The sequence below is a fragment of the Stylophora pistillata genome, chromosome 1 (assembly GCF_964205215.1).
Source record: "Stylophora pistillata chromosome 1, jaStyPist1.2, whole genome shotgun sequence".
NCBI lineage: Eukaryota > Metazoa > Cnidaria > Anthozoa > Scleractinia > Pocilloporidae > Stylophora > Stylophora pistillata.
In genome coordinates, this window is record NC_142519.1 from 13,062,853 (window position 1) to 13,072,365 (window position 9,513).

Consider the following 9,513-nt stretch of genomic DNA (forward strand, 5'->3'; position numbering starts at 1 on the left):
TCTCCTCGCTTGACTGAAACGGGAATTTTGCACATGGAACGAAGGAACATGGAACGAGGGAACATGGAACGGAGGAACATGAAACGATGGAACATGAAACGGAGAACACGAAAGGAAGGAACATGAAACGGAGGAACATGAAACGGAGGAACATGAAATGGAGGACATGAAACGGAGGAACATGAATCGGAGAAGAAGGAACGGACTATTAGAATCAAGGAACGGAGAGCAAAGGCACGAAAACTTAAATCTTAAAAAAACACTTGAAAAGTAGAGCTCATTTAAGATGAGGAGGTTACGGGTTCCAATTTTGGAAAAACTCACTTTTTAGCAGATTTGAAAGCTCCTCGTGAATAAAAGCCAGAACACAACTTTTCCATGAAACTTCTCCCTTTAGAGGCATGATTCAGAAAAGAAACCCACAGGAGGAGAATCCGGTATTTCACGTAAAAAGGCCACAAAAACGAACCTACATTGTTAAGAAGTCCTTTTCTTATCTTTGGAGAAGAAAGGAAGGTGTGACGGATAAGGAAACTTTTCGGTTCGAAATTTTGTATAATTTTGTCTGATCATCTTTCCCAAATGCAACTTCGTACAATAATCACGTAAAATACCGATGACTCCTCAAAGCACAACTAATAAACTTTTTTCTAGCTTTTTAACAGCTCAACAAAACCACGTCAAGCAACGAAAGAAGACCTAATTTGGTTTCCTACCCCGGGAATCTTTGGGAAGTTTGCAAGGTAGCCTCGAGTTTTTTTGTTTGTTTTTTTGTTTGTTTGTTTTGGTTTTGTACAACATATAGCGAACACGGATCACTCGAATGTGACCTATTAAAGCCCACTTTACATATTTTCCAGCCAATCTGCATGTTACTGAGAGTACCTTCTGGATGTTTGTAATGGCGTGTGATATCTCTTCTTTCTCCATTTGTGCCGGGCTTAAGAGTACTGATGTTCTTGCTAGTGGCCTTCTCATCGATTTGAAAAGCTCCCATCTCTCCCCTGAATGAAAACGGAACCTCCCAATAAACTTTGTCTGCGTTGACTTCGGCGAAAATGAAGCCGGTGTCACAGTTGAGGTGTACCTCCCCATTCCTAATGGCATTTACTGAGGCAGGTCCACACTGATAATAAGCTAAAAAACAAGGAGGAAGCTCTGTCAACAAACGAGACAAGATTAAGAGGCCGAATTCCTCACAGTTTAGATATTTACTTCGCTTTTACTCCTTTTTCACAAAAGCATTCGGGCAAAAAGTGAGTGAGGAACAATTGATATGATTCCTGGGTGACTTGCTGCTTTGAGTTCAAGGAACTATCTTTGAAATAACATCTCTGACGAGTTTTTTCTCTTCTATCTTCATCCTCTCTTGTTCAAAGTCAACTGTCAAACAGTACTAGAAGAAAGTGCACGTCACCACAAGGTCGAGTTCAACTTGGTTCGCTGGTATATAAGTGCCAGGATCAGTTTTAGTACCCTACCTAACCCTACTTAACTCTACCTCACTTAACTCTACCCCTTAGTTTGTAGAGTTCGTCTACCCCTCAGTTGATTTCTTTAGTGAGAAATTGGTTGTTGCCATTCAAATTTAAAGCCGGTTGGTAAGTGATTCGACCAAATGGTATCTCAACTCACTTGTCTCATCAGAACTCTATCAAAAACTCTGTTTAAGATTGGTGTGTCCTGTTGTCCGGCCTTGTTGTGTTTTTCAAACTTTTTTTTTGTACAGCTTCTAATTTGCTACCCTCAGCACGGTGACATGAATGGTTAAACTTGGAGGAGGGAAAAGATTTGATAAGAAGAAACATGGCGAGCACAACTAATGATTAGAGTTTCCATTTAATTTGGGACGTTTCCATGAAGAGGAACAGAAATAATCTTAGTGTGACCTCTCAAACAGAACTACAAGATTCGTTTAAGGGTGAGAAGGGGGGGGGGGAGGGAGGTAGTACACAACCACTAGTACCGTAAGAGTAAACTTTTTTGTCAAGGAAACAACATTGACTCTTTGACCAAATCCTGAGGCAAAAAGAATTTACGAGATGAGAGACTTTAGTGACGCTTTGACATGGCTCATTTAGTAAAAAATTGAATAAGCAAAGGAAAGGCATGGGCAGAATTAAACGCAAGGGAAAAAAGAAAAAGAACACTTTTTTTTCCTTTTCTAACCTCCACTAACTTCCTGAGGTGTCGCGTCAACTGCTTGCCAGCCATCATGACCATCAGGTAAATCAAAGCCTTTCAACCAACACTCGTTCCACACGTGATAGTTCCTATGAAATCAATATTGCGCTCGTTTTCTACAGTCAGGCAAAGCAGGGCGATGTGGCATAAGCGATAGGTGGGAGACATGCCGACCTAACGGTTTGTGAACTTGACACCAAGAAGAGAAATCAGGGTTCGAGATCTGGCCAGCTCATTGTGATATGTTCTTGGGAAAGACACTTAATTCTCAGAAAGCTTCTCTCATTTCAGAAGTTGATATGGGTACCACCGAACAGTCACGGCAGCCTAACAAATGATGGAAGTAACTTTACGATGGACTTATACCGGTACCCATCAAGACAGAGTAAGCTTAAGCATTATTCCATCTCGCTTCCCACTACAGCAATCATAATACTTTTTCCGGCTGGAGGGGCTACTTATTTTGATTACGTACTTTTTTACTATTTTTGAGTATAGTAATAATAAAAGTTAGTAAGTAAGAAAGGTGCATACGACGCGCCTTGCTTACCACACTGAGTCTTCATTGAAACTAGTATCGGGTCGTCCGTCCGCATCAAAGTGGTAATCGATTGTCAAACTGCTTTCTTTGTCCTGCGCCGACTCAAAGTTTGTGACGCTTCTGGTCGGTATTCCTGCGCCGACTCAAAGTTTGTGACGCTTCTGGTCGGTATTCCTAATGCTCGGAGCACTGAAAAACATTGCAGCTACGTTGATGTAGATGATTCGGCCATCTCGGTAAGGACACTTCTTTGGGTTTGCCTCAATAAATTCATGTCTGTCTGTTGCGCACATTGGAGTAATAAGTAATAGTAACGGAATGTTCACGTTTAACTCTCATGATATTATACAAAATGTGTTCCTATTTACTATTACACATTTCAACTGCAATTTATTCCAAAGAATTTAGTGTCCTGATGATACCCGTCAGCAGATAGTTTTTTTTCCAGTACTTTTGAATATTATTACACATTGAACATACATGAAAAACTTACGCGCGTCTGATTGGCTGAAGAAGAGTGCGTTTTTCATGGAACATAAGTGCAAAGTTGCAACCTGAGCACAAAGTTGTAACACGAGTGCAAATTACAAATAGCGCGTGTGATTCTTTTTCTTCATGTGAATTATTTGCAAGTAATAACCTAGCCTGCAGAGCAGGCGCAATTTGGGCAAGCGAGTGCTCAGTATTTTCTCAGCGAAAAATAACCGCCATCTTTGATTTCAATGGCAGCGGAAGGCTGGGGAGAGAAAGTAAATTGTACCAAGGGAGTGAGTGACGGTCAGAAATAAGGAGAGGGGCTTGGGAGGGGGAGTGAATATCTTCTCGCTGTCACCACCCCCTAACCTCACCGCCCACTCTGAATCCTAGTCAAACATGGCGTTCGGATAAACGATCACGAGCTTATACCTTAATACGTCCTAATAAGAGGCCTGCGCTGCAGACTGGTAACAACATAATTTCTCGCGCAATTTGATGTAGGTGAGCAGACTACGAATTGCACTTGCCCTACGGGCTCGTGCAATTTTGTTGTCTATGAAAAATGTACTCGTGTTTTTTTTAACCCAAATTGCACTCAAAATCATGTTATTACATCTATACATATGAAACTGTGATAGTAAGGGGACGAAAGACTGCATGTCAAGCACTTCTGGGACGTAAAAGGTTAAGAAAACTGGGTCAGCCAGCTTTGCATCCACAAAACGGAAATTAATTTATGCAGGTTCGCAGCCTTTAATTTTTCCCGAATGTGCTTGCAGCTCGATCTCGATCGAGTGATTTGTATACGGGCTCATTGATTAACCGTGAACAGTTTACATTCTGAAAATACTGCAACTTACGTACATGATGTGAGGATTCCAGAAAACACCCAGCATTGGCCATATTTAACAATTGTTTTCTCCTTCCAAAACTGCTCCAGAATTGCAATACTTTCACTCCATTCCCAGGGTGCAGTTCCGTCCTCAGAGTTCTCCGGATCACCCCAGTTGCCTTTTAAGAGGGTCGAGTTTACCTGTGATTATACGAAGATCTCAAAGCTGAAACCGTCGGCTTTAAATTCGAATTTTTTACATCCCGTGCAGCGAGAGTTAGATCGCACACAGGATATACACCCCTCCTTCTAGTTTGCTAACTATCCGATTTCCCGCGTTCTGCTTCCAAAATTTGAGAGATACGTTTTGGTTTCATGGATCAGGGTGACAAACAATCTCCCCAGAAATAACTGAGGTGTTATTTGACTTTTTTCAAATAATGAAAATGTCCTCTGGTTAACAGGACCGGTTCAAAATGTATCAAAAACAGAGTACGAAAATACTTCTGCCTCCTTTGTTTATGAAAAAGTTTACGATAAAAACATGTGTTGTCCGTTTTAAAATGGCAAATTACTCTTTATTCAAAAAAACATCTCTTCGCTCGAGGTCAGTTTCCCTCATGATGTCACATGACATTTTACATAACATAACATAACATTATATAACATAACGCCACACACATGCTCTCTGATCCTCGTTAAAGGTGACGAGAAATCGCGTCCTCGCATCAGTAGTTGCATCGCGCGCAAGAAGATCCGTGAAAGGGATGATAAAGATAACTACACGCATGAAACTCCTACTCATCGTAGACAGCTCGTCACTAATACGCACCATGTGTGTCATCGTCCTAACCACAGGAATGATATTGGACATCGCGGTAGCGGAGAGGCCTCCTTTATTCAAAAGAAACGAAGCCGAATTTAAAGCTGCATCATCAAAATAAAAAGGAAACAAGAAAAAGAAAACTTGTGAAAAAAAAATTAAAGCATAATGGGACCTCTACTGAGGTAGCACGTTCTGGTCGGTTAAACTCAACGCGAGCGCCAGATTACGTGTCAAGGCAACCCGTCTTAGAGGACTCATCAAAGAGAAAGTAGCTGTCCTTTTCTCCTAAACAAACAGAGTGAAGAATTTATTTAACCAGGTGCTCAGTAAAAGGCGCATGTGACGTAACCCTCTCCCCTTCCCCCTCTCCCTCCCCCCCCTCTCACCTTCGTTTCACACCAAATTTGAAATAAATTTCAAGTACGTATGTTTGGCAGATTGTTACTAACCTGTCCGAAGTTCTAAGGGAATCCGAACAACCTCTTCCAGCTTCCTCTCCAAATAGCGCCACTTTCCTTTAAAAAATATTCGTTAGGATCCAATTCAAGGTCCTCATTCTCTTCGCCATGTACACCATATCATCTGCAGAAAAATATTACCATATGCAACTTTACTTAGTTCTTATTAACCGAGCAGGAGGTTTGTATGGGAGAGTCTTGACCGAGGTCGCCAGTACAGACCGAACGCAGTGGGGTCTGCACCAGCGATCGAGGTCAAAATTCTCCCATACAGACCGACCTAGCTCAGTTAATAAGATGTTTATTATATGGCTGTATCTTATATGCCAATTTTTTATATTCTTTCTACCTTTTTTTTTTTAGACCGGTCTAGATGGGAAAATCTAGACCGCTTTCAATATTGATTTCAACCAATCAGATTCGTAAAGTCGGTAGTTCCTAATCCCTGTGAGACGCAGCCATATAATAATTATATCTTATTAGACGTTTTGTTGTGTAGTATCGTTGAGTAGTTTTGGGAGTTGTGCCGTATACAAATACAAATAACGAGTAAAAATACTCAGCGATACTACACAACAAAACGTCTAATAAGTTATTTATTATCCAACACGCCAAACTGTTATTTCAGTGCGGGCGAATTTCGCGGATATTTTATTTGCGCGGAGTGCGTGACAGATATGGTGGCTGTCAAGGGCCATCCACCTACAAAAATTTTCATGACTTTATCGCGCGATAAGTTTTGCTAAGTCCATTCATTCAAAAAATTTGCAATCAACATTATCGCGCGACAGAAAAACTTATCGCGCGATAAAACAACTTATCGCGCGATAGAACTACTTATCGCGCGATAATGTTCTATCGCGCGATACAATGTTCTATCGCGCGATAAGTTGATCTATCGCGCGATACAGTGTTCTATCACGCGATAAGTTGTTCTATCGCGCGATAATGTTGATTGCAAATGTTTTGAATGAATGGGCTTGGCAAAACTTATCGCGCGATAAAGTCATGAAAATTTTTGTAGGTGGATCGCCCTTGAGAGCCACCGTAGACAGAAGTATGTGAAGCGGAACGGAATTGGCGCGTTGTGTTGCTGTTTCTATTTTCTTCATTAAATGAAGAAATTTCCTGGTCGTTAAGCTGTTTTTCTTTGTTCGATTCATTTAATAAACTTGGATCTATATTTGCCAGCCATTCTGACTCTTCGTCGTCGGAAATATGATTCAAATTGTCCGCCACCTTTTCTTTTCGTGACTTCAATCCAATTCTTCGCTTGGGCCACGCGAGAAAACCTGTTTCACCAGTACTCAAATACCGCGTGATATTTGTACTCGTGTATGGCGTTATTTGTACTCGTCTAAGTGTAGTTGGATAATAAATGTCCTTACAGAATTACGGGAAATTTATGCTCCTTCACTCACGTTCGCAGCGCACGCAAATAAACACTCATCTGAACAAATTCTCAAAAAGGTGCGGATAAATAATTTGCGTGTCAAGATCGGCAAATGTTTCTCGAACAAAGCGTACCTTATCTCTTATAACTGAAACGCCTTGTTCTAGAACTAACTACATACTACTGTTCTTAGCATTCAGACTTAAGCGATGATTCTCAACAACTGACTCAAAATGGTTTTCGTTACCTACTTCGCATTTTTTTTCTATTGTGAGCTCCCATTGGCTCTCTATGAATGTTAATTTCCTCAGTTCTGATTTGTTCACTGTAGTTAATTGTTTCGATTCAACATTGCCTCACTTGCAAAGCATTTTAGTTACCTTGACACCAAGCATTGAATAAAATGCAAATCTGTTCTCCTTCATATTTGTATCGATAGAGCGACACGTCCCCCGAGGAATCTTGTAATTTCGTCTCCACCATAAGTTCATAATCGCCAATCGCAGCATTCACAGAGGGCATGACTAACAAACGAGCTTTATTTCCATTTGTTTTTTTGACCTGCATTCCCCATTTGGAAGGAACCAGTTGATCCCGGACTGTAACTCGCACGACCCCTCGACTCCTTTGTTTTCCTGAGGACTGACTGCCACCTGTGGTTGTGATGTAAAAGCATTATTGACCAAGCGTGAATTCAACACACCTGGAAATTGGTCAGTTTACTAGACCAAGACAAAATCGAGGTTCATAATAACCGAAAAAACTTAAAGGAAACAACCTTTTACTAACATGGTCACAATCCCTCGCAATTCGAAAGCTTTTCGAGTTACGAATTACAAGGGTACCTATGCCGAAAACTAGATCATGTTTTAAGCATGAAAAATCTAGATATCTCCAGTTCACTCGCCAGCATTACCAGTGACAAATTGCAGTATGATAACATCAGTCTGCGGTGAGAACTCTCTGTTAAACGTCACTGTGACGTGAAACAGCTACCCTCTTCGGAGAATCAGTTTTTTATCTCATATTCATCTGTTTTGTGAGCCTTTCTGTTTTCAAGTTTATGCAAATCCACTCTTTACAAAGAACTCTAGATCTGGTAATACTTACGGCTTGTTGTTGTTACTAACTGGTTTTACTGGCTCTGGCTGGTCAACAATCGGTTTTTCCCTTTACAAATTCAAAAATAAAAAGAATTAAATCATGTAATATATAATTGGAAGACTGAAGGGGCCAAAAGATGATACATACGGTGTTGTGGCAATCTCGTTGACTCCATTTTCTGGTTTGGGCTGATTTATCACCGGGTCTCTCCTAAACAAAGTAAAAATGAATAAGGTAAAATCATAAGTAGCAGCTCAGCTTGAACATCAGCGAACTGATGAAACTAATGAGTCGAATGGGAATGGGTAGAATAAATACCTAAATCTGTGAAATACTACGCTCAGTTAAGCGAACCTATAGAAAAGCTGTGTTGTGGTAATAGCTTCACTTGGCGAATTTGTGTAAATCATTTGTTTGCAATTTAAAAACCAAGGGCCGGTAATACGATGTGACTTAGCGCTAATACAGGGTTTAAACGTAAATTTTGCTCACGTTTTTCGAGCGCGAGGCATTCGTGGTAGTCAAAAAAATAAAAGTCTGGCTAATAGCCCATTTCCGAATTACTTTTGGCCTCTTTTTCAAAACGAGGCCTGGTGCTCAACCATTCTTGTGAAAATTAGTTTAATTTGCATGTGAATGAAAACTTATAACTTATAATCACATGAAAGGATGAGCACCAGGCTCCGGTTGTTCTAAGGGCGGATGACGCTATCCAACGGATAAATCGCTACCCAGCGGATAAGTGTTACCAGAACGTACTGCGCTATCCACCAGATAGAGATTTATCCAGTGTATAGCGTTATCCATCCTTTGAACAACCGGGGCCAGGACTCGTTTAGAAAATGAGGCCAAGGGTAATTCGGAAATGGGCCGAGATAAAACTAAGAGGATAAGAAGAATGGGCCCAGATAAGAAGAAGCCCAGATAAGACAAAGTGAAGTGTTCGTAAAAGCTTGAAAATCAAGTTAACCCTTTGCATACTAAGTGAACACATATGTCCAGATAATACCTTTACTACGTTTGATACTTGTTTCTTGTTGAACTTAAGACACAACATTATGTAAGTGTGTAAATTGTGTCGGCTAGTTGATGTGACACCTATTGCAACCTAAAACGCCCACAATGATTCTTGATTTTCATTGCAGTGAACCGTTCGTATGGCAACAAATCCCAAAGTCCAGCATTTTGCTCCAAGAGCAACACCAAAAACATGTCGATCTTTTAAGATAAAAACTTGCTAAAAAAATCAAAAGTTTGCGTTCAAATAACACCTCAGGGCCAGATCTTGGAGTTTGGCAAGACAATTCCTTTTCACTTTATCTGCCAGCCCTTGTTTCTCCATTTGATGAAAGCCAGTGTCGCGAACACAACCGTTGTCTTGTTCATGCCCGAAAAGAATTCTGGGTAATTCCGCCATAACTCGAAAAGGCAACTCCTATCATTTCCATTTCAAAGAATTATTAGAATCGTGTCGGGTCATCCAGTCCTACCAGGAAAATATCGCATCGATTAAAATTTTTACCGGTCAAAGCTTCGCCACATAGCCTCGGTAGGTCCTGGAAGCCATCCACAGATGGGCCCGAAAGACAACTTTACTTGTGAACTCGCCAAGCTGGCTGTAAAGCATCGTTGGCGGTTCAGTCTACATGAAACCATCTCTCACCTCTGTTTTCCTTCAGAGGCTTGCCTCTATCCACA

At 40.8% G+C, this 9,513-nt stretch overlaps 1 pseudogene across 1 annotated transcript; it reads right to left on the minus strand.

Annotated features, from left to right (window-relative positions):
- Positions 1 to 457: 457 nt before the first annotated feature.
- Positions 458 to 9,232, minus strand: LOC148741286 (protein-glutamine gamma-glutamyltransferase K-like; annotated as a pseudogene). The gene is made up of 12 exons (XR_015990136.1): positions 9,087 to 9,232; positions 7,963 to 8,025; positions 7,822 to 7,881; positions 7,619 to 7,787; positions 7,092 to 7,346; positions 5,310 to 5,442; positions 4,867 to 4,974; positions 4,067 to 4,235; positions 2,865 to 2,914; positions 2,735 to 2,826; positions 2,170 to 2,273; positions 458 to 1,137 (listed from the first exon to the last, which is right to left on the minus strand). The product of XR_015990136.1 is annotated as a protein-glutamine gamma-glutamyltransferase K-like (transcript).
- Positions 9,233 to 9,513: the final 281 nt, after the last annotated feature.